This window comes from Taudactylus pleione, unplaced genomic scaffold (assembly GCF_031769625.1).
Source record: "Taudactylus pleione unplaced genomic scaffold, aTauple2 ptg000154l, whole genome shotgun sequence".
NCBI classification, from domain to species: Eukaryota; Metazoa; Chordata; class Amphibia; order Anura; family Myobatrachidae; genus Taudactylus; species Taudactylus pleione.
In genome coordinates, this window is record NW_028284556.1 from 21620665 (window position 1) to 21646274 (window position 25610).

A 25610-nucleotide genomic window follows, 5' to 3' on the forward strand; every position below is an offset into this window, starting at 1 on the left:
AACTCATATTTGCATTGTACACATACTCATACGCATATTAGCTAATACATATAAAATACTATACGCACAACGCATACTAGTGAAATTACACAATTATCTCACACATGCACGCACTTATTAAAAGGTTCCCTAGCATTAAGCGTAATATTAGAGGTTTTGTTAGCTATTATGTTGCAAAATGTACTTATATCATATTTAAGGTATAGAAGATAGTAGACAAGTCATGTTTGGTACCATTCTAAATCCCTGTTTATTCACAGATCTCCGGTTCTATCGGCAAGGAGATCGCATCATGCGTCTGCAAGTTATGATTTATAGGTTAGAATGTATATCTGTATGTAGTGTCTTTTTATTAGTTTAAAACCAGTTCTTCGGCGGGAAAACCACACAAAGCAACATCTGAAGATCTGGGACATACTCCTAGTGATGCTGTATGAACTGACCTATGACCTGCATCGTACTAGAATGACAAAGACCAAGAAAAAAAATAATCTCGTTTGCTAGTCTCTATTTTACCTGTGACCTGTAAGGTACATAACTTGAGCCAGTACTCAGTCATGCCCTTTTGACCACACATATCAGGTTTGATAGCTGATTAATGGATCCAATGCGCATGCGTAAGTACCAGCTGTACCTTTGTATTTAATTGTCTTTTGCGCTACTTGTGTTCGATCAAAGAATTTAACTCTCTTTTTATTGCAATGAGAACTTTTGTGCTTTGGAACCACAATATAAGTCTGGAAAGCAATTATTTCTGTTTAGCGATTATTGGGTATTCATAGCGACTTGCAACACTAAATAGCGACTATTATGAATCAATAGATGGGGGCTCGGCCTTGAGGCCATACTACCGGAAATTACTCAAAGCGACGACCGGATTTCGATCCCTCAACAAAGGGTGGACGCGTCACATACGGGTAAGAACGCAATGTGTTTTGAACCTGTTTTGTACTCAGTGTTGTGAAATCGAATATCCGTTCTTTGGGTGATCTAAGGAGCGCTGATTAGAATCCAGGGACAAAAGAGAAAAAGTCAGTTTCTTTTATTGTCACATTTGTGCTGCAATAGGCGATTCACAAATAGCGTATGTGTCTTCCCTGTATTACTGCCGTATGTTTAAACAATCGTTGTAATAGATAGTCTTGTATCACTTGTTAAAATCCTCTGAATAGGTATTGCCACTAGGGAAAGCATTTTTCTGGCCAGAAAACAAAGGTATATGAACGCATGCTTGTGATGTGATAAAGGATAAAGGAAAAACAGAAAAGGTTTTTGATTGTTGAACTGTTTGTAATAGACAGGGCCAGCTAAGGTGTCCAAGAGGCGGATAGGGCAACCTGAAGCAGTATACATAGCAGGTATAACTGGGTGAGGAACCGGAGCGTGTTTCTCGGTCGACTTCCAATTGTAATCGCAAAGTCCATTGATAGGTTAGCGTCACTGGGCAATGCGATTGGACCGCATGGTTGTGTAAAAACCGTGATTGTGGAATTGGTTGTGGTGGAGGAAATCACTGGCAAGGCTAAGTGTTGGAATACTTAGATGCTACCAGTGGAAAGTAACTCAAAGAAGGAAGCGGTAGACGAAGCTTGGTATCATTTGTCTGGAAAGCAGAAGTTTAGCATAGGCTAGATTTTGTTTCCTCATTGTGTACAACTGATAAAACACGCTTAGCGGTTGTTTGTACACAGTGGGTGGAAGTGAGTGGACGCAGCTTGTGTTAATTCGTCCACCAGTCGAAATCTCTAGCGAAAGTAGCAAAGCGTTGTTCCAGATGTGTGCTATGCAGTCACTAAGGATGGTCAATGAGATGCTGCTTATGAATGGGCCGACCGGGTCGGCAAGGTATATAATGAATGTGAAGTATGGCAAGTACGCTACTGCATACTGCGACATATGGGTCAAGATAACCAAAGGATGTATGAAACCATTTCCTAAAGTTGGCAGTTTCGATTCGGAGGTACTGAATACTGTTAGAGATAACATATGTTTAGTCAAATCTTTAAAGAAAAGAGTAAAGTATAATGATTGTTTAAAGTTATGGCAGCACGAGGGGAACATGTGGCACGGTGGTGTATGTGCATCGCAAAGCAGTGTACTCACACCGCTAGGCAGCGTGCACATGCTGCAAAGTAGCATGTTCACAACACAAAGCAGCACACACACGTGGAATAGTAGTATGCCGCAAAATAGTGTACTAATGCTGCAAAGCAAGATGCCGCCCAGTAGTGTACCCACGCTGCAAGGTAGCGTCATTGTGCATAAAGAAGAGAGCGCATGCGCACCTCTGCCACCTTATGCGGCTGCAGGTGAAAGTACAGCCGATACCGAAAATAATACAAAAATCGTAACAAGTAACCTATTCCCTGTTTTAAGTCACGTCAAGGAAAATGTAATTGTAGAAGATGATGAACCTATTGTAATTTCAGCCATTTCCCAAGCTGTTAATTTACTAGATGTTCAACAGAGACCAGGAAAGGCAGTGATCCAACCAACAGGGGCAGCAGCTGAAATTCAGGTCATACCTTTAGTCTACAGCCAGTCAGGTTAACTGAGAATACTAGGGAAGAACCTACAATGACAATTGATATATCTGGTATTAAACACACTTTTCTTGTAGATTCAGGGTTGACCCGATCCGTGATAAATTCTCCATTTAATTTACAGGTTACCAACAAGACCATAGCAGCAGTGGGAGTAACAGGGAGGGTACAGCATTACCCTCTAACCAGATCTGCAGAAGTTACTATCGGGCCACTGCAAACCAAGCATTCCTTTCTCCTGGCAGCGGCGGCTCCTACTAACCTGCTGGGAAGGGATTTGCTGTGTAAAATGGGATGTGTCATATACAGTACCCCTGATGGTATATATCTAGATATACCGGAGAAGGTTGTGCATGAGGTACAGGATATATTTGAATAAACCACAAAGGTTAATGTTGCACTCTGCCGTACTAGAACAAAGTGCATCTCAGGTAAAAGAAATGTTATTACAAATACCAGGTTCCCTCTGGACCAAAGATGGACAGGACACTGGATTGATAGCAAATGTAGCTCCTGTAATGGTTAACTTGAAGAGTGGTAGGCAGGCTCCAAAAATCCCTCAGTACCCATTAAAGCCAGAGGTGTAGCTAGGGGTTTATCCCATAATTGAAAGGTTGCTGCAACAAGGGATTTTACTTTGTACAGCTAGTCCAGCCAATAGTCCCATTTTTCCAGTAAAGAAGGCTGGGGGGAGGGGCTATAGATTAGTACAGGATCTTAGGGGGGTTAACAAAGTTGTTGAAAGCCAATTCCCTGTAGTGCCCAATCCAGCTGTCATCCTCATGCAGACTCTACCGTCTGCAACCCATTTTACTGTCATTGATGTTCTGCTTTCTTCTCTGTTTCTCTTCACCCTGACTGTCAATATCTTTTTGCATTTTCCTACAAAGGGGTACAATATACATGGACACGATTGCCCTAGGGTTTCATAGATAGCCCCAGTATTTTCTCTCAGGCTTTACATGACTGTTTGCAATCTTTTCAACCAAGCAATGGGTCTGTCCAGCACATGTATGTCATTCTCCGTGAACCCCTTTTTGCATATCGTGCAGTGTGGCAGGGAGCTGAATCCTGCTGGAAAAAGAATGGGGCATTATCTGGAAAAAGATCCCTGATCGAAGGTAGAAGTTTTGGTTGTAGGATGGTGTCAATGTACTTTCTGCTGTTCAGTGTGCCATCTATGACAAAAAGGCGGCCTATAGCATCTGCTGTCATACATGCCCAGATCATAACACTTGTAGGATTCTTTGTTGTCGTTTGAATAAAATCTGGATGTACCTCTTTTCCGATGCGACGTCTCACACATTTTCTCCCATCACTGCCAAATATCGATATCTTAGTTTCGTCACTCCATATCACTTGTTTCCACTGACCTTCTGTCCATGCAATGTGTTCTTTTGCCCACTGTATTCGTTTCTGCTGCAGCTTTTTATTCAGCAATGGCTTTTGTCGGAGAATCCTACCTTTTAGGCCAACCTCCGTTAGTCTTCTCCGTTCCGTTCTTGCACTGACAAAAACACCAGTTGCACTCAGTTTACTGCTAATGGCCGCAGATGACATCCATCTGTCCCTGATGCAAATTCGTTTTATTCTCCTATCATCAACAGCTGTTGTGCACTTTTTCCGGCCTTTTTCTTCTTTGTTTTGTATAGATTGTGTTTCCTGATAGTGTAAACAAAACTTTCGTACTCCTGATGTTGTCACATTCCCACCAATTTCTCTCGCAATTGCTGCATACGAAAGACCATTTTCACTTAACACCACAATCCTGGATCACGTCACTGTGCTGCGGTCTTGTAAAGGATACCCAACGAAATACTAATAGGACAGTAACATCATAAGTACACAGGGATTTTCACCCTAAGTGTTGATTTCATGGCATAAATTCCCTTGTAATGCAAATATTTCACCTCTGTTTATTGTGTTGAATTCAGCATTAAATTTCCTTTCATTTGATATATGAATCATTGCACTGCGTGAAGTGTAACAGTTTTTATAAGCATTTGAAGCTGATAAACATTCAAATTTCAAAATGTATCCGCAATTTTGTCCACCACTGTAATAGAATTTTGCTAGTGTTGCATTTTCTTCTCAGTATCACAAATGAAATAATTAGCACCTGTGGATCTTTTAACATGTATCATACAGTAATAAATAACCTGTGAACCAACTAGGAGATCTGGAAAACATGCACTATTAGGGATGCACTGCTATAGAGCCCAATATGTACATACAGTCAGGTGCATAAATATTGGGACATTGACAGAATTTTCATATTTTGGCCTCTATTCACCACCATAATGGCTTTGAAATTAAACAAACAAGATGTGCTTTAACTGCAGACACTGTATCCTGATCTGTAAAAATATCCCAGGGACATAAAAGGGTGCCTGACTCTTGCAGTAACTTTTGTTTTTCACAGTTTCGGCCTGGCTGATGCTTTTTGAGAAAACGTGGAAGCTTCAATTCATCAGAATAATGTTTGGAAGATGGGTCATGTTGGTTATTGTCCCACCTGAAGAAACGCCTTGTGTCACCTGGAGAAATATTTCCTTGGAAGATCCTGCCAGCATGGGGTGCACATGGAGATGAGAAATAGTTTGTGAAGATGCTTTCCCCTGTTGGTATGTGGGTCACAATGGGCAGCTGCTGGCGACACTGCTGTAAGCAGCTAGTAGGCTGGTGATACATTTCTCCTCTGGTGCTCTTATGATCAGCAGTTGGTATATAATGTATTTGTGTCAATCCAGGGTACACAACAGGTCCAGGCACTCCCATTGGCTGAGTATTGTTGCTATGTGTTCTGTGTGGTACTTGAACCATAACATTAATGGGATAATACGGCATTATTGGTACAATGTCATGCTCCTGATGCCACGAATTCCTAGTCAGCATCTCAGGAACAGGAATGACTGGGTGTAGGGGATTGTGGTGCCATTGGGAAACTGCTTGTGGCCTCACTGATCTTTCCTCATTTATACAGTTAGCAGCAAATGTGCCAAAGTTTTGTTCTATGGAAAAGGAAAATGGGAAATAGCGACAATGAGTTGTGGAAAATAATAAAATGTGCAACTAATGGTGCGTACACACAGTAAGATTAAAATGGATGATATGAACGATAACGATATTGATCATATCGTTATCGTTCATATCGTTGATCGCGGGTCATTGGCCATCATTGGTGGGTTCGTGGTGTGCTGGATGATCGATATCGATCATCCAGCATATCCGGGACATCGTTCAGCGATATCGTTATCGTTGATGATCGTCCCGTGTGTATGCACCATAACAAACAGTTTCCACATGTTACAAGTTATAGTTCTGAAACGAAAACTGAGCTATTAACAAGATAATGGTCATCAATGCCCTACTTAGTGCACCAAATTAACTTCAATGTCATTCAACCAATGGGATAATTTACAAACCAAAGAAATGCAGAGATGCAGCACATTATTATTTATTGTTCATATACACGTAAAGCTGTATACACAGGTGCAAGTCTGGTGCAGGTGTTTATGTTCAAGTGACATTTTGCATACCCTCTGTAGGCTTGTGGTACATGTACATGATAGATATGCACATGTCAGCAAAACTAATTACATCATATTAAACTGCTACTTGCTATCACCTTTGTATTGTTCCCTTACGTATATACACCCCTGACGTAATTCTCCCAAAGCATAAATACAGAGGAAGTATATGTTTTCCACGCACTGATGTCTCTGCATTGAAGCGAGAATGGAAAGAGGCCACAGTATGTGGGTAAGACATATACAAGTCTAGTGCACGTGACATGTGAAGATGAAGAATGTAACATAACAGGAGCATAGAGTCATGGTACACATCGCATCTACAAATTCAGGACAGTCTTCATTTCTAACCATCAGTGGCATTGCAACTCAACATGGGTGACAGACAAGGTAATAGCCAGCTAACAGATATTTCACGTAGTCACAGTCATGTATTTAAAGCAGTGGCGTAACTAGGGTATTTGGAGCCCAGGGCAAATTTGAAAACGGAGCCCCCCCACCTTACTAACATTATCGATATGTGCGCGCGCCAATGGCGCGCGCATGAAAATATGGGCGTGGTCACTTAAAAATCGGGCGTGTCAATATGACACACCCCTTTATTTTCACGCTGAACATTCCTATCCACATGCGCCTTAACCACAGTGGTACCCCTTATACAGTACCCCCAGTATGCAGTTGTGGTCCCTCTTATGCAGGCCCATAGTAGTGCCCCTTATACAGTATCCCCAGTAGTGGTCCCGCTTATACAGCCCCCAATTAGTTCCCCTTACTCAGTAACCCCAGTAGTGGCCCCCGAAATGCAGTTCCCCACGTAGTGTTCCCCCTTATGCAGTGCCCCCAGTAGCAGTCCCCACAATGCAGTGCGCCCAGTAGCAGTATCCCCTTATGCAGTGCCCTTTATATGGTGCCCCCAGTAGTAGTCCCCCCCCCTATGCAGTGCCCTTTATATAGTGACCCAGCAGTAGTCCCCCCCCAATGCAGTTTTGCCAGTAGTGGTCCCCTTATGCAGGCACCCTGTAGTGATCCCCCCTATCCAGTGCCCCCTGTAGTGGCCCTTCCTATTACTTCCCCCAGCAGTGGTCCCCCGAGTGCAGTGCCTCTAGTAGGCCCCTTTTATAATGCCCCCAGTGGTAGTTCCCCCCCAAGTAGTAGTCCCCAGTAGAGTAGGTCCTTCCAATGGTGCCCCCAGTGGTAGCCACCCCTCCCCCAGTAGAGGTCCCCCCAGTAGTAGCCACCCCTCCCCCAGTAGAGGTCCCCCCAGTAGTAGCCACCCCCCTCCCCCGTTGTGCAGATAGGTAAAAATATATATATATATCTATAAAAATATACTTACCTGAATCTCTGCTCCTGCTCTCGACGCCGCTCCCGCCCGGGCGGGCACGCTCAGCATTATGGGACAGACGTCATGACGTCAGTCCCATTACACACTGCAGGAGCCGGACGGAAGTGGGTGCTGCAGCAGTCAATGAGAGTCTATCTGACTCTCATTGGCTGCTGTTTAACACAGCGCTGGCGGCGATGCGTGTGTTATGCACAGCCTGAGCCCGCCTCCTGGGCAAGCGCTCAGGGGGAGGGAACAGGCTCAGGCATGCAGCACAGGACCGGCGCTGGAAGCCTAGCGCCGGTCCTGTGTAAATGTGTAGCGCTGACCGCGCTCACTGCTAGCCGCTACACTGGCTAACTAGGGCGGGCGGGCCGGTACCGTAGCTTGCGTCCAACGGCGCCCAGGGCACGAACCCCTCCCGCCCTGCCCTAGTTACGCCACTGATTTAAAGGCAACACGGGATATGATGAAGCCTGGCTGTGACCATGTGAGAGAAAGCTTCTGGTTGGCTGTTATCATGTCTGTCACCTGCTGCTTTATTTGTAGGTGTTAATATATTAATAACTTTGATTTATATGTGTAAATATTTGTGCGTTCCTTATAACAGGTGCTCTTACCCACCTATTTCATCCCTTCAGAAACAGCTACATTGTTTCCCAACATTAGGTGCCATCTTGACGTGCTTATCGGTCACATGAATTTACATATTGGCACAAATGGCCCAAAAAAACAAATACATGCCATCACTAAAGATGAAGAAATAGCAGTAGCATCACACCCCTGCAATGATCTGTGTACATAAGTGACCAGTCATGTGTACTATAGGATTGCTTATTGAAATTACACTGTTTTCAGGGTGTTTTTGTACAATAGATATAGCACAGATGATGTTTATGTTTCTTATATCTGCATTGTTTAATGATATTCTTAGTATGTTGTGTCTTTTGATTATATGTATCCAGAAGTTTGCACATGTGTATACACCAAAATATGCGAAAAAACAATCTGCAGTTATAAGTATGCCTATATGGCAGTGTGACATGAAGAGTTGTACACTTTTCCTTACACAACTTGCTTCTGCGGATATATTTAAAATAAAAGTATAATATTTGATGTGGCTATTACTTGGATTAGCTGGTGCAAATGTGATACCTGATCTAGCCTTTGAGAGAGATAAAGTGGACAGACATAAATTACCAATCAATCAGCTCTTAACTGTCAGTTTATAGGTTGTGTTTGAAAAATGACAGTTAGGAGCTGATCGGTTGGTAATTTATCTCCATCCGCTTTATCTCTCTCCAAGGCTTAGTACATCTACCTCCTAATCTGATGACTAAACAATTAAAATCTTGAATATAAAATCTTATCTTAAACTTGTTGCCAAAAAGAATGTAACTTACAGGATCCCCACCTCAAAATCATTTTTGTAATTAGCTTCCTTATTCATAACAAACTTCATTCACTTCATACTCCTTTCACAACTTACCAACTGCTTCAATGCGGCTTTGAGATAAGACACCAGGACTATACTGGTACATGAGAGCCTGAAGGTCAGATTGGGCTGTCACAGGTTTTGGTAGCCTGAAAAACTGCATGATGATAATGATATCAGCAAACTGGTCTCAGGAGAGGACAATAGGAAGAGGCTCAGATAGAGCAGCTCCTCACAGGTCCTCAATGGTCTCTGAGCTAAGAGAGTCCAACTGTCACATCAGGTTTAAGTTTGAATCTCAACATCTGATTGGCTGTTGGCTAGCGATAGATAGTTCTGTATGACATAGATCCCAACTGCTGGAAATTCAAATAATACCATCAGTGTCATCATCACAACATTTATACATGCATTTGAATACAATTAGTAGCATTATCTTTTGGTTATGTTATATTTTAGCAATCAAATTTAACTGGTAATCTAAAAGTAAACACTCTTTTTAGGTTTACTAACAAATTTCACCAAATACCCCTAACTGATATGTTTCATATCCTGCCAATTCATACTTACCTACTCTCCTGGCACATCTGAGAGACTCCCAAATCTTAGGTGGCTCTCCCAGACTCCGAGAAGAGTAGGCAAGTCTCTGCAGAGTGCCATTCCCAGCACCCTGCAAGCCAACTACAGGTCTCATTGGTATCTGTAGGCTCTGTGACCTGGGAGGCAGCACTGCTCACACCCCCCCCTAGTTATGGCCCTGCAAGCAAATGGCAAACAGTGAGAACCATGGCCCTCATTCAGAGCCACTCGCTAGCGGCAGTACGCTCGTTCCGAGCGATGTTCGCACATCTGCGCATGCGTACGGTTTTTAGTACGCATGCGCGAACCAGTCAGTACGGCCGAAAATCGTTGGTACGCAATATAGCGAGGGCCTGCTATTTTGAGTGACAGAATGAGGCGTATGTGGGTGGTAACAGGGGAAGGTGCTTGAAAACGGGGAGTGGAGATCCGAACGCAGACGTGCTTAAAGGTCAAAACGGGCGTTTTAAGGGAGTGCATAATTAATACAGCAGCGTCATTGACCACGTCACTTGGTTTTTTTTAACTCAGAACTGCTCGCAAAATAGCGGTTGAAAACACCAACCACAAGAATAGCGAGCAGTTCATACGCTGTACGATGTACTCGATTAATCTAATAAATAGCGGACATGACGTATGGTGCGTGCGGCCAGGGGGCGTTTTTATCAAATAAACGAGCGTATGTTTTGCTCGCTCGTTCAGACTTAGAGGTGGGAACAGACTGCAATTTGCGAGCGGATCATTTGAATAGCCACCCCTTGTTTTTGAACGAACGACCACAAATAGCGAACGGCTCTGAATCAGGCCCCATATTCAGTAATTCAGGGTTAAAAAAAAAAAACTCCATGTCAGAGTCCTTTGTTGTATACAGTATATGTAGTGTTCTTTCATCTTTAAAGTTATGAGGAAATCAAAAATACAATTTAATTGGAACAACAACTAACACGCTGTTTGTAATAAATATATAATATAATCTAATTTATAGCAGCTATTATATTCAGTAAATCTGGGAGAGAGTATGAACAATATTAAGTTTTGGAGATTTTTTTACCTATTGTACACATACGCCAAAGGCTACATCAGACAACAATAAGTATTCATTTTTAACTCAAAATAACTTTAGAGTGAAGTTACATTTTAGTTATGTAGAAACATTGGGCCTGATCAGTAAGGATTGCCATTGTGATCGCAACAGCGATTACGCACGCAGTCTCACTGCGAAGCTATGCTAATGATTGCAATGTCTTCGCAGCCTAACATAAGGACGCCCACTTTACCTTACACACATCCGTAATACTTAGCAAGTCTGCGATACAATCAGGAACATCAAGTACAATCGGAAGCCTCATGCACACTTGCACAAGGTCTGACCTTATTTAGGAATTGCTAACCTCATCGCACGCAGTGAAAGTCCAAGCTGCGTATGGCACTGCAGTGGCTAATTTATGCACGCCCCTATGAAGGCATTCAAACGCACTGGCACGCCTGTGTTTTGCTGAACACCCCCACATCACCACCCACAAATGGTCACATAGGGGTAAATTTACTAAGATTCGAGTCTGATCGAGTTTGTTTTTCTTTAAACTTGATTTGTATTACAGAAACTCGGGTGATTTTCAAGTTTTTAAACTTTTACTAAGATTTACTAAGAAGTGAGTTTTCCGATGGTGAAGCAGATCGAGATTTCTCCCCCGAGTAGCAAGTTTTGATGAGATTGTTCACCCGAGATTTTAGTGTTTTCTCTCTGCAAACTCTCCCGAGCAAGTAGCCTGCACATATCAGTTCATATGTGAAGGTTGCTTGTGTGGTCAACCTGTTAAAGAAGGGTTAAATCTTAAAAAAAAATTACGTAGGGATCCCCCCCAAAAGCATAAACATCCACGTCTGGTCAGCAAGTCCTGGTTCCGAAAATTACGGGGAACAAAATGAGGAAGGTTCCACCGTAATTTAGGAACCAGCACCAGGCTGCAGGGCCAGTCCTGGTTTTAAATATAGGGGGGCAAAATTGCATATATTTAAAACCAGCACTGGACCCAAACCGACCGGGATGTAATGCCACAGCAAGTAGACCCTGTTACCCGGTCTCCATGGCCAAAGCATTTGCACCCCAAGCCGGTCAGGCCAAGCCGGGGATCTCAGGGGAGGTGGAGACCCCACAAAAAAGGGGTCACTCTCCCAAAACCCCAGGCTTGGTCTGAAGCCCAGGGCTCTTCCCCGCACCCCTAGCCAATCAGTGGCCACTTTACATGTAGCGGCCACTCATTGGCTGGTTACACGTGGGTCCAAGCCCCCAAATATAGGGGGGAAAAATTGCATAGGGGTCCCCCTATATTTAAAACCAGCACTGGACCCAAACCAACCGGGATGTAATGCCACAGCAAGGAGACCCTGTTACCGGGTCTCCATGGCCAAAGCATTTGCACCCCAAGGTACAGTGTGTGTTTACTGTGGTTTTTTAACTATTTATTTTACAGTGGGGGTACAGGCGCCGGCCGCCTGCTGGCACTTGTAGTCCCACAAGTGCCAAAGAGCAGACATGCTGGCACCTGTAGTTCCACTGTAAAATACAATAGTTTTCAACTATTTTACACATTATTACCCCATCCCACAGCCCAGGGGTGCGGGAAAGAGCCCCGGGCTTCAGACCAAGCCTGGGGTTTTGGGAGAGGAAGGACCCCTTTTTTGGGGGGGGTCCCCACCTCCTCTGAGATCCTCTGCTCGGCCTGAACGGTTTGGAGTGTGAATGCTTTGGCCATGGAGACCCAGTAATAGGGTCCTCTGGCTATAGCATTACACCCCGGTCGGTTTGGGCCAGTGCTGGTTTTAAATATAAGGGGAACCCTATGCATTTTTTCACCCCTATATTTAAAACCAGCACTGGCCCTGCAGCCAGGTGCTGGTTCCTAAACTACGGAGGAACCCTACTCATTTTGTTCCCTATAATTTCTGGAACCAGGACTGGCTGACCAGTCCGGGGCTGGTTATGTCTTTTTTTTTGGGGGGGGGGACCCTACGTATTTTTTTTTAATATAAACACTTTATATTAAGTACACATGCAAAAACATACACAAATCACACTGATCTGTGTATGTTTCTGGCAAACTCGCAGCTCAGGAGGTGGAGTGTTTGAAACTTCAATTTCTCTGTGAGTTTGCTCTAATCTCACCCGAGATTGTAATCTCGAATCTTAGTAAATTTGCAAGATGCATCTTTTTCATGAAAAGTACTTCCGAGTTTGCCCGATGGTGAGTTGATTCGAGTCTGCAATCTCACCCGACTTTTATGAATGAGATTAAAGAGCTCTCGTCCAAACTCACCCGAGTTTGTCTTTAGTAAATTTGTGAGATGAAAAACATGCCTAAACTCACCCGAGATTGTCATCTCGCCCAAACTCGAATATTAGTAAATTTACCCCTTGAGGGCATATTAAATTTTAGGGGTGTGCACCGGCCACTTTTCGTGTTTTGTGTTTTGGATCTGGGTCTTTCTTCGTGTTTTGGATCTGGATTGGTTTTGCCAAAACCACCATTCCGTGTTTTGGGTTCTGGGTTTTGTGTTTTGGATCTGTATTTTTTTGAAAAAAAGCATAAAAACAGCTAAAATCACAGAATTTGTGGGTTTTTCTGCTCCTACATGCTATTATTAACCTCAATAACCTTAATTTCCACTCATTTCCAGTCTATTCTGAACACCTCACAATAGTGTTTTTATGTCAAAAGGTTGCACCGAGGTAGCTGGATGACTATGGTAAGTGATACGAGTGGGTGGCACAAACACATGGCCCATCTAGGAGTGCCACTGCAGTGGCAGACTGGATGGCAGTTTGAAAAACTAGGCCCCAAACTGTACGTAATGCAAATAAAAAAAAGAGGTGCAAGATGGAATTGTCCTTGGGCCCTCCCACTCACCCTTATGTTGTATAAACAGGACATGCACACTTTAACAAACCAATCATTTCAACGCCAGGGTCTGCCACACGACTGTGGCTGAAATGATTGGTTCGTTTGGGCCCCCACAAAACAAGCTGGCAATTAATCTGTCCCTGCACAAACTGGCTCTACGGAGGCAAGATGTCATCCTCATCCTCCTCATCCACCAATTCGTCACCCTCTTCAGTGTTGTGTACATCCTCATCCTCACAGAGTATTAATTCGTCCCCGCTGGAATCCACCACCACAGGTCCCTCTGTACGTTCTGGAGGCTGGTCTCCCTGGAAGAGTTGATAATTAATTTTTATGAACATCATCTTCTCCACATTTTGTGGAAGCAACCTCCTACGCCTTTCGCTGACAAGGTTCCCGGCTGCACTAAACACTCTTTCAGAGTACACACTGGAGGGGCGGCAACTCAGGTAAAATAGAGCCAGTTTGTACAGGGGCCTCCAAATTGCCTCTTTTTCCTGCCAGTACAGGTATGGACTGTCTGACATCCCTACTTGGATGCTGTCACCAATGTAATCCTCCACCATTCTGTCAGTGGTGACAGTATCATATGCAGTGACAGTAGACATGTCAGAAATTGTTGGCACGTCCTTCAGTCCGGACCAGATGTCCAAAACAGCCCTTGACTTATGACACAGGCGCACGCTTGGTGCTGCTGCTGTGTTGATGCACGTGCGGCTACTGTGCATACCTTTCGCACACAAACACAGAAAAAAAAGAATTGTTTATTTTTTGTGGAACGCACTTTTGGGGTTACACCACCCTTTAATAGACAGACGCACGCTTGGCGCTGCTGCTTTGAGGATGCAGGTGCGGCTACTGCGCATACATTTCACACACAAACACAGAAAAAAAGATTATTTTGTTGGAGCGCACTTTGGGGGTTACACCACCCTTTAACAGACAGACGCACGCTTGTCGCTGCTGCTTTGAGGATGCAGGTGCGGCTACTGCGCATACATTTCACACACAAACACAGAAAAAAAAGAAGATAATTTTATTTTTGTTGGAGCGCACTTTGGGAGTTACACCACCCTTTAACAGACAGACGCACGCTTGTCGCTGCTGCTTTGAGAATGCAGGTGCGGCTAAAGCCCACACAATTCACAAAGACAGGAAAAAAAAGAAGAATTTTAAATTTTTTGTGGAGCGCACTTTGGGGGTTACACCACCCTTTAACAGACAGACGCACGCTTGGCGCTGCTGCTTTGAGGATGCAGGTGCGGCTACTGCGCATACATTGCACACACAAACACAGAAAAAAAGATTATTTTATTTTTGTTGGAACGCACTTTGGGGGTTACACCACCCTTTAACAGACAGACGCACGCTTGGCGCTGCTGCTTTGAGGATGCACGTAGACTGCACACAATTCACAAACACAGAAGAAAATGTTTTTTTTGTTGGAGTGCACTTTGGGGGCTTACACCACCCTTTAAGAGATGAGCCAGCCGGCCCTTTACGTATAGGACACAGGCGCACGCTTGGCGCTGCTCCTTTGTTGATGCGCGTGCAGCCACAGTGCACACAATTCACAAACACAGAAAATATTTTTTTATTTTGTTTGGAGTGCACCTTGGGGGTTACAGCACCCTTTAACGGACAAGCCAGCCGGCCCTTTACTTATGACACAGGCGCACGCTTGGCGCTGCTCCTTTATTGATGCACGTACAGCCACAGTGCACACAATTCACAAACACAGAAAAAAATTTTTTATTTTGTTTGGAGTGCACTTTGGGGGTTACAGCACCCTTTAACGGTCAAGCCAGCCGGCCCTTTACTTATGACACAGGCGCACGCTTGGCGCTGCTCCTTTATTGATGCACATACAGCCACAGTGCACACAATTCACAAACACAGAAAAAAAATTTTTATTTTGTTTGGAGTGCACTTTGGGGGTTACAGCACCCTTTAACGGTCAAGCCAGCCGACCCTTTACTTATGACACAGGCGCACGCTTGGCGCTACTTTGTTGATGCACGTGCGGCTACTGCGTACACAATTCACAAACACAGAAAATAATTTTAATTTTTTATATTGTTTGTAGTGCACTTTGGGGGTTACAGCACCCTTTAATGGTCAAGCCGGTCGGCCCTTTACTTATGACACAGGCACACGCTTGACGCTACTTTGTTGATGCAGTTGCGGCTACTGTGCACACATTTCACAAACACAGAAAATTATTTTTTATTTTGTTTGGAGTGCACTTTGGGGATTACAGCACCCTTTAACAGATGAGCCAGCCGGCCCTTATGACACAGGCGCACGCTTGGCGCTATTTTGTTGATGCATGTGTGGCCACAGTGCACACAATTCACAAACACAGAAAACAATTTTTTATATTGTTTGTAGTGCACTTTGGGGGTTACAGCACCCTTTAATGGTCAAGCCGGTCGGCCCTTTACTTATGACACAGGCACACGCTTGACGCTACTTTGTTGATGCAGTTGCGGCTACTGTGCACACAATTCACAAACACAGAAATAAAAAAAAATTTTGGAGTGCAGTTGGCGGGAGCACCCCTGATGCATAGATCACCCCCTGGACAACACTACAGCACCCCTCTAGGACTACAGCCTTTATGGGACACTGCACAACACAGTCCAGCCAGCCAATATAGACTTTGGAGTGGACACAGCCCCTATGGACAACTGACTGCACAACACAGCCCATCCAGCCCCTATGACAGCAGTACAACACAGTCCAGCCAGCCCCGATGGACAACAGCAGCACAACACAGCCCAGTCAGCCCCTATGGACTGAGTGGACACAGCCCCTATGGACAACAGCATCACAATACAGCCCAGCAAGCCCTAGCTCCCACCCTCACTCTTCACTGTCCACAGCCAGAGAGAAATGGCGCCGACGCGGGGACCTTTTATAGAATCCAAAGCCCGCGAGATCCGGAAGGCGGGATGATGAAGTTTTGCCTCAATTTCAGATCCGAGTCAAGCGGGAAAAGTCGAGCCTGACTCGGATACGACTCGGATCAGCGGGGCTCGGGGGGGTTCGGATTTCAGAAATCCGAACCCGCTCATCCCTAATTCAATTAGAGGCGAAAAGCCTGGCACTTTTCGCCTCTAATTGAATATGGCCTCAAGGGGTAAATTTACTAAGATTCGAGTTTGGTTGAGATAACAATCTCGGGTGAGTTTAGGAATGTTTTTCATGAGGCCATATTCAATTAGAGGCGAAAAGTGCCTGACTTTTCACCTACCCGACTTTCCACCTCTTTCACCTGTTTTAGAGGCAAAAACTTTTCGCATGCATCCACCCTTTTCGCCCCATTCAATTCCAAACCACGCGAAAACAGAAAGCGGCGAATGCGGAACAGGCGGAAAGTACTGTAGAAGTGGGGAAGTCAGTCTGTACCCCCCAAAAAAATGCACTAACATAGGTAATCAATGTTAGATGTGTACCAATAGCCCTAATAAAAGTGTTTGGGGTACTTAAGTAGTTTAAATTGCTTCTTATTAGCGTCTTTACATAAGTGGTGAAGAATGGCATAAAGCAGTATTTTTTGCTGAAAATAAGTAGTCCAGTCAAATTTGGGGAACTTGAAAATGGGTGCAAGCAAGTATATTTTAATGTTTCTAAAGTGAATTTTTAAAAAATCTTAAAAACGCACCTGCTACATGCACTTGCAATCCCAAAAACACCTGACCCTCCTTGCAGAGCCCCAAGAAGTTTATTTCGCTAGTTTTTAAGCTTGTCCCCCCACTTTTTAATTTTTCGCCCCAAAAATGAAAGTACTTTTTTGGGGAGTTCTTAGGTTTTTGTTTTTTTTTCTTCAAGATTTGTCCTTTGCGGGACTGTGTCAAGGGTTCTGGGTCATTTCTCCACATTTGCACCCCAAAATAAAGATTTTGCACTTCTTTTCACCTCCTATTCCGAGGCGAATCTTTTTCACCTATTACATTGCATTGAGTTTGGAATTGAATTTGGAGATACAGTAAGTTCCGACCAGGCAAAAAGCGGCAATGGGTGAAACTTTTTCACCGATTACGGCTTTTCGCTTCTAATTGAATACGGCTCTTAGTGTCAATCACTCTATGATGATCTGCGGAGTCTTCGCGTACATATACACATACGCAGAAAGCAACAATCGGCTGATTACGTGCATAATCGCAGTTGTGATCGCTAATGAATCAGGTCCATAGTTGCCAACATTTTAAAAATACACTCCAGGAGGTCCCAGAAGGCAGTCGTAGGTGGGAGGTGTGGCTGAACGAGGTGTGGTGAATCGTGTTATCATGGGCAAGCAACAAATTAATCAATGCCTCAATTCACAGGGCCGCAACTAGGTGAGGGCTGGAGGTGCACGTGCCCCGCTGCACCTGCCGCCAGTGTCCTCCAGCCCGGCGCCGCAGGGAGGCTCCAAGCCGGACGCCCGCTGATGTTTTATTACCAGCGGGCACCCGGCTCCTTCCCTGCAGCGCTGCAGTAGCCGGAGGCTGGAGTTCTCTTCTGAACTCCAGCTTCTGGCTTTCCCCACGGGCTATATGGGAGAGATGTAGTGACATCTCTCCCATAGTTCCGAGGAGCAGCCAGGCGGACCGAATGGCGGTGGGCACAGGAGCGGGGTTTAAGGTAAGTAATGTTTTTTTTTTTTTTCTAAGCGGTCCTACTGGGGCAGTACCATATGGGCACTACTACAGGGGCATTACAATGGGGCCATCACTATATGGGCACTACTACAGGGGCATTACTATGGGGGCATTACTGTATGGGTACTACTACAGGGGTATTACCAAATGGGCACTACTACAGGGGCATTACTTTGTGGGCATTATGGAGGCATTACTATATGGGCACTACTACAGGGGCATTATTACGGGGGCATTACTATATGGGTATTACCATATGGGCACTGCTACAGGGGCATTACTTTATGGGCACTACTACAGGGGCATTACTATGGGGGAATTACAATATGGGCACTACTACAGGGGCATTACTATATGGGCACTACTACAGGGGCATTACCTCAGGGGTGTCGAAGTCAGATAATTGGATATGATCGCTTGCAATTGTTATCTGACGATTTAGTTGTCCATGGTCTGATGACGAATGTGCTGGACAAAAACAAGCTGATTAAGTTCAGGAGGAGGATGGTGTTTATGTCACAGTTTGTGGCATGTTATTGCCAGTAATATTAACAAGAAGGACATTGTCATGCCTGGGCATAAGAACAAAAAAGCCACCTCTTGCTTGTGGAATAATTTTTTTCCAAATCCTGACTACATTTGTCAAGCCATCTGTACCGATTGTGAGAACAAATTAAGTAGAGAAAGAGACCATCTAGGCACCTCCACCCTGTTACATCATTTACAGCAAGTTCATGCAAATTATTTATCAAAATCTCAGAAATCCTGTAAAATAATAAAAAACAGTCCTTCATCAGCTACCAGCAGCATGGTTAGATTTCAGCACATGCAATCTCCATTGCAGTGATGTGCAGTGAGGTAAATGGCTTGGGAGGCACTGACTAGTATCAGAGCCAGATTTACAGATACATATATAAACCTGAGGGTTTATGTGGGCATTATACAAAGGTGCAGAAGTATATAGTGCTGGAAATTTGCCGTGTTTTGATCAAGGATGTGTGGAAAAGGTAGACAGGGGAGGCAGTGCCTCACCTGCCATACACCTTTTACTACAGAGTTTTGTCTATAAAAATGTTGGGAATAATACAAAGAAGATATAATATTTTCTTTAAATTTTTTTTATACTTTTATAGTCAAAACTTTGAAGTATGACAGGAAATGCTCTGCTCACCTGCCTCATCTGACCACACATCACTTCACCACTGCCAGCACCTTCACCATCAACCTAATTAATGATTAGAGGTAGTCATACTGCATCCAATTTTCAAAGGTTGACTCCTCCACTATCCAGGATTCCTATGAAGCATCCTTGCGCATTAGGGCAGCTGGGGTTGAGTCTTCATCAGAAAAGGACAAAGAAGAATAGCCATTTAAAACAACAATTGACTGTGAAATAATCATTTGCAAGAGGAGCTCCGCCATCCTGTTACACAGTGGATCGCTGAAGCCATGAAGGCTATGTTAACACTAGATCTGCAACCAATATCCACAATCAATTCATCTGGTTTTAGACAGTTAGATGAGGTCCTGTGTACCAAATTCCATCTCCATTCCATTTTACCAAAACAGCAATTCCTCACCTGTAGTGTACCAAGACATTAAAAAACTTATTGCCCTAGAAAATGTCGTTGTACCCATTATCCACTTAATTACATATACAGTATGTGGACAAAAGGAAATGGTCAAATTTGAGATTACATGTCTGGATATTCCACCCTTTATATGCTTTGGCAACTGTAGGAACAGCAACAAGCCATCCAAACCTACATAACAGGCCATGGCATAGAGTCCCTATGTAGGTTTGGAGAGGGGGGGAATATTATACCTTAGTCCAGCACAGTGGAGAATACTCTCCGTTTTCTGTAAGCTACTAAAACTATTTCAAATTGTAACCAATGAAATGTGTTTAGACACTGCCAGTCTGAGTCAAGTGATTCCCTTAATTAAAGGAGGAGATGAAATGTAGCAATTACACTAGGTATGTTGGACATGTAGTGTGAAATTCTTTATTCGCTTAACCAGGACCACAGAGTTTGCAACATCTTGTAATTAGATTACTACATTTTGGCAACTATGTTTGATCCTAGGTTTGTCGTACTGTACGTAATATCCTTCTTTCCGGGATGCAGTCAGGATACCGGCGGGCGCTATCCCGCCCGCCGATATCCCGACACTAACAGCCCGACAGAGGACTAAAGATAGGCAAAATCCCGATGCCTATCATTAGCCCCACTACAAAATACAGACACCCGGAAGGGTTTGGTTTAGGGTGCATGGAGGGGGGATAGGTTTAATTGGATTGGGGGGGAGGTTAGGGTTAGGCACTAGGTGGGAGGTTAGGGTTAGGCACTAGGGGGGAGGTTAGGGTTAGGCACCACTAATGGAGGGTTAGGGGGGAGAGGGGAGGGTTAGGTTACTTATCAGCCCCAGTCGGGAATTAGGTCCGTCGGGGTTCCGCTGTTGGTATTTGATCCAGCGGCTATTCAGCCACCGGCATTAAATACTGATTCCTTTCTTTCCAACTGACACAGTCTTAAGAGATGCAAAGAGCGCCTTGCAAGCAATTTGTCAGCTCAAGTGGCACATAACACAAAGAAGTCTCCTGCTTCAGCTTCTCCTGCAAATGCTGCTCCCAGAATCAAACTGACTTTTTCCAAGAGACCCGTTGGTGATGAGGATGAGTCAACTCATCATGATGAATTGCCCACAATTATTGACACCTCTACCATGATCTGATACAGTAAGCATCAATATAATGGTGGAAGATTATTTTAATGACAATGTACAAATTAGCATGTCACACAGTCCCTTTGAATACTAGTAGAATAAAAGCAATTTGGATCCCCTTATACAAACTACACTGTAGCTTTGCCTTACTTAAGCTGCCCACTCTCCAATGGGCAGCTTGGAAAAGAGGCTACTTCTAAAAAAGTGGAAATACTTATGTTAATAAAAATTAACTATAAATTCTATGAGGTAGACCTTTGTCGCCAATTACAACAAAGTAGAGAGTCTTCTGTAACAGAGTAATCCAGTGGGGAGGAGCTAATATTGTGTGGTGATGATGATATTAACACTGATGATGGTAAGGGTGAGGATGATAATGTCATCTTCCAACTGTGACAATGATTAACAACACTTTTAGTGTGACAATGATTAACAACACTGTTAATATGTGTGATCGCTAATCAATCGCCACGTGTGCGCATTGTGGATCTGGTACATGCGCAATGACAAACAATCACTCCAGTTGCGTGAAACATTAAAAAACAAATGACAAGAATTCAGTTCTTTTTATCAATTTTAAAGAAATCCAAAATAGAATCAGAACCAAAACACTTTGAGCCTCAGGTGTTTTGGTTGTGATTCTGTTCTGGTTTTGGATTTAACCACCTAAAATCATGTAATTTGGACACGCACACATAGAGAAATCCATTGCAAAGTTTGGGGCTGGTAACGAGGAGGGGGTTAAAAAACCACAGGTATGTTGGACTTTTTAGACTCTATTTCTTAGGCGGCATGAATTAGCCCTTGTAATCTCCTTCGCAGCATGAGATCTCTCAGCGTGTCAGGAGAGGCACAGTGTCTGAAGCAGGACATACTTGACTGAGAGGCTGCGTGGCTGCCGATGTACATCGTTATTACCAATGTTTACGCTATTGTACATCCCCGGACGGATATGAGAAGGCATCAGTGAACCTTCCTATGCTTGGGGGGGTTTGGAAACTGCATATTTTCGCTATTGCAATCCATGAGAGATAACATATATAATGATTGCAATGGTAGATGGTGAAAAGGCAAATCATTTGATCTATTACTACTACATGTCAATTATCTATTATGACTTCAGACCTCATTTACCTATATTATAAGACATTCTGAAGTTTATATAGATAGGCTTTTTTACTAACATTACTATTGCAATACTTTATGCATGTTTGCGTGTAGAGATCCAGCCAGGAACATGTAGGGACTAATGCAGGTGGTGTGCAGTATAGGGAAGCACACACCTGCACATCACAGTGGAGAAAGTGGAGTATGTAATGTACACATTGATGGTGGTAAAGTGTACTTGCAGTACAGAGCCGTAACTAGACTTTTTGATGCCCTGTGCCAGAAAGAGCCCCCCATATTTTTCAAATGGAGACAAAACGCACCCAAAAAGGGACATGGCCTCATGGGTAAGGGCCAGGGAAAAGATGGGGAGCCTAGGAGATGCTGGGGATAAAATAAGAGGAAGCTACAAGTGAGAATGATTATAAACAGAAAAGATAGACTCGAACAGCGCCCCCCTACCCTGCAGTGACATGACTCCGGCAGTACGGGGTCCCGGCGGCTTAGAGACAGTGCAAAGCGCTACAACATGTTCGTGGCTGTGGCAATTAAGGATTTTTCAGTTTAATGTTGCATTAAATGTATGTAGCGCTTTAAAGTATGTGCATATGTGTTCCAGTGTGTGTATATATTTCAGTTAGCATATAAAGAATTCAGCAAGACTTTTAAAGAACAGTTTTTCAAGTTGCATAATTTTTTTTAGATACCCTTTGCACCATTAATCCCAGTTATGCCTCTGGCCACACCTCTCTATTTGATGACCACACCTCTCCAATGGTTGGTAACGCCCCTTCAGTGGGCACCTGAATTTCCCTGGTGAGCCCTTTCATGCCTCAGTCTGACACTGGTTGGAATACAAGTACACTTTGCCCAATCTATGCTTGTGCTTATCTGTGAATTTTGGTAGTAATGTTATAATTGTGTCTGGATAAGACATATGGCCATTACATTAGCTACTTGTTGTGTACAGAACTTTTCTTCTCAAATAAATGTAAAAGTGAATACATCCTCTCTTCCTATCTCTAAATTACCTACAATTAGGGAAATTCACAATGACATTAGGGAAATTCACAATGACATTAAATGGTCAGGATTTTGCTTTCAAATGTGGAACATTCTTGCTGACATTGGCAAATGGATGGGTTGGGGGCATCGAGGGGCAAAATGCATAATTGTGGCCCCGCAACCTTGATGTTTTGCCGGTGCTGGTTTATTTTTTGCCAAAATGATCCAGGAGGTGGGGCAGTGATGCTGTGATTCATAGCAAATGACGTCATCAGACACCATGTCCAGCCCACTTTACATGGAAAGTGATGCAGAAAACTTTCCCGGGAGAGTTAGCAAGTAGGATGTGGAAGCACCTAACAGCTGCGCGTTAGTTGTACATAGTGTTTTCATTTTGGACAAAAAAGAAAAAGGAAAATTAAGAAAGTTTCTGTAATGAAATGAACTGTGATGATCAGTGTAAGATTTTTCCACATGTAAAATGTATATCATAAAGGCTTCTGTTGTATATAATTCAAACCAAGTTATAACCATCAATTATTTGGCTTGTGCTCAATTTCCAATTAATGGTAAGTAATAAAATGAGACACAAATGTTTTAAGGAGAAAATTTTATAAAACTTATAGTAACTACACATTACACTACTAAAAAAAATCAAAATATTAAAAGATTTTAAAGAAAAAATATAAATTTCTAAACTAAAACTGGTACAATGACTTATTTGTATGACACTTCTCTTGCTTGGAGTTGTCAGGTTTTATTCGCTTTGGGGTGTCTGCTTTCTGCTCACACAGCTGCCTCTTCTTGGGCACGGAAGAGCAATTGACCTGATGCCTCCGTGGGGTGGATTGGAAGGTCTTTTCCTTCCTCTTTATAACTCCATAATTGCTGACGTTATAGAAATAGTCCATACTGGCTATCTGTAAGGACACATCAGGATGCTCATACTCAGCAGAAAGAAGATCTTTCGGAAGAGAATCCAGTACAAATCCTGCAGATATCTTCTGAGGGACAGGCTTGTATTTGCTGCCAGAAGACACATTAGGGCCAGATGTAGGAGCCACTGTATCCCGATCTGTAAAAATATCCAAGGGATATAAAAGGGTGCTGAATCTTGTAGTGACTCTTGTTTTTCACAGTTTCGGCCTGGCTTTTTGAGAAAACGTGGAAGCTTGAATTCATTAGAATAATGTTTGGAAGATGGGTCATGTTGGTTATTATCCCACCTGAAGAAACGCCTTGTGTCACCTGGAGAAACATTTTCTTGGAAGGTCCTGCCAGCATGGGGTGCACATGGAGATGAGAAATAGTTTGTGAAGATGCTTTCCCCTGTTGGTATGTGGGTCACAATGGGCAACTGCTGGTGACACTGCTGTAAGCAGCTAGTAGGCTGGTGATACATTTGTCCTCTGGTGCTCTTATGATCAGCAGTTGGTATATAATGTATTTGCGTCAATCCAGGGTACACAACAGGTCCAGGCACTCCCATTGGCTGAGTATTGTTGCTATGTGTTCTGTGTGGTACTTGAACCATAACATTAATCGGATAATACGGCATGATTGGTACAATGTCATGCTCCTGATGCCACGAATTCCTAGTCAGCATCTCAGGAACAGGAATGACTGGGTGTAGGGGATTGTGGTGCCATTGGGAAACTGCTTGTGGCCTCACTGATCTTTCCTCATTTATACAGTTAGCAGCAAATGTGCCAAAGTTTTGATCTATGGAAAAGGAAAATGGGAAATAGCGACAATGAGTTGTGGAAAATAATAAAATGTGCAACTAATGGTGCGTACACACAGTACGATTAAAATGGACGATATGAACGATAACGATATTGATCATATCGTTATCATTCATATCGTTGATTGCGGGTCGTTGGCCATCATTGGTGGGTTCGTGGTGTGCTGGATGATCGATCATCCAGCATACCCGGGACATTGTTCAGCGATATCGTTATCGTTGATGATCGTCCCGTGTGTATGCACCATAACAAACAGTTTCCACATGTTACAAGTTATAGTTCTGAAACGAAAACTGAGCTATTAACAAGATAATGGTCATCAATGCCCTACTTAGTGCACCAAATTAACTTCAATGTCATTCAACCAATGGGATAATTTACAAACCAAAGAAATGCAGAGATGCAGCACATTATTATTTATTGTTCATATACACGTAAAGCTGTATACACAGGTGCAAGTCTGGTGCAGGTGTTTATGTTCAAGTGACATTTTGCATACCCTCTGTAGGCTTGTGGTACATGTACATGATAGATATGCACATGTCAGCAAAACTAATTACATCACATTAAACTGCTACTTGCTATCACCTTTGTACCATTCCCGTACGTATATACACCCCTGACGTAATTCTCCCAAAGCATAAATACAGAGGAAGTATATGTTTTTCCACGCACTGATGTCTCTGCATTGAAGCGAGAATGGAAAGAGGCCACAGTATGTGGGTAAGACATATACAAGTCTAGTGCACGTGACATGTGAAGATGAAGAATGTTACATACCAGGAGCATAGAGTCATGGTACACATCGCATCTACAAATTCAGGACAGTCTTCATTTCTAACCATCAGTGGCATTGCAACTCAACATGGGTGACAGACAAGGTAATAGCCAGCTAACAGATATTTCACGTAGTCACAGTCATGTATTTAAAGTAGGGGTGTGCACCGGCCACTTTTCGTGTTTTGTGTTTTGGTTTTGGATCTGGATCTTTCTTCGTGTTTTGGATCTGGATTGGTTTTGCCAAAACCACCCTTCCGTGTTTTGGGTTCTGGGTTTTGTGTTTTGGA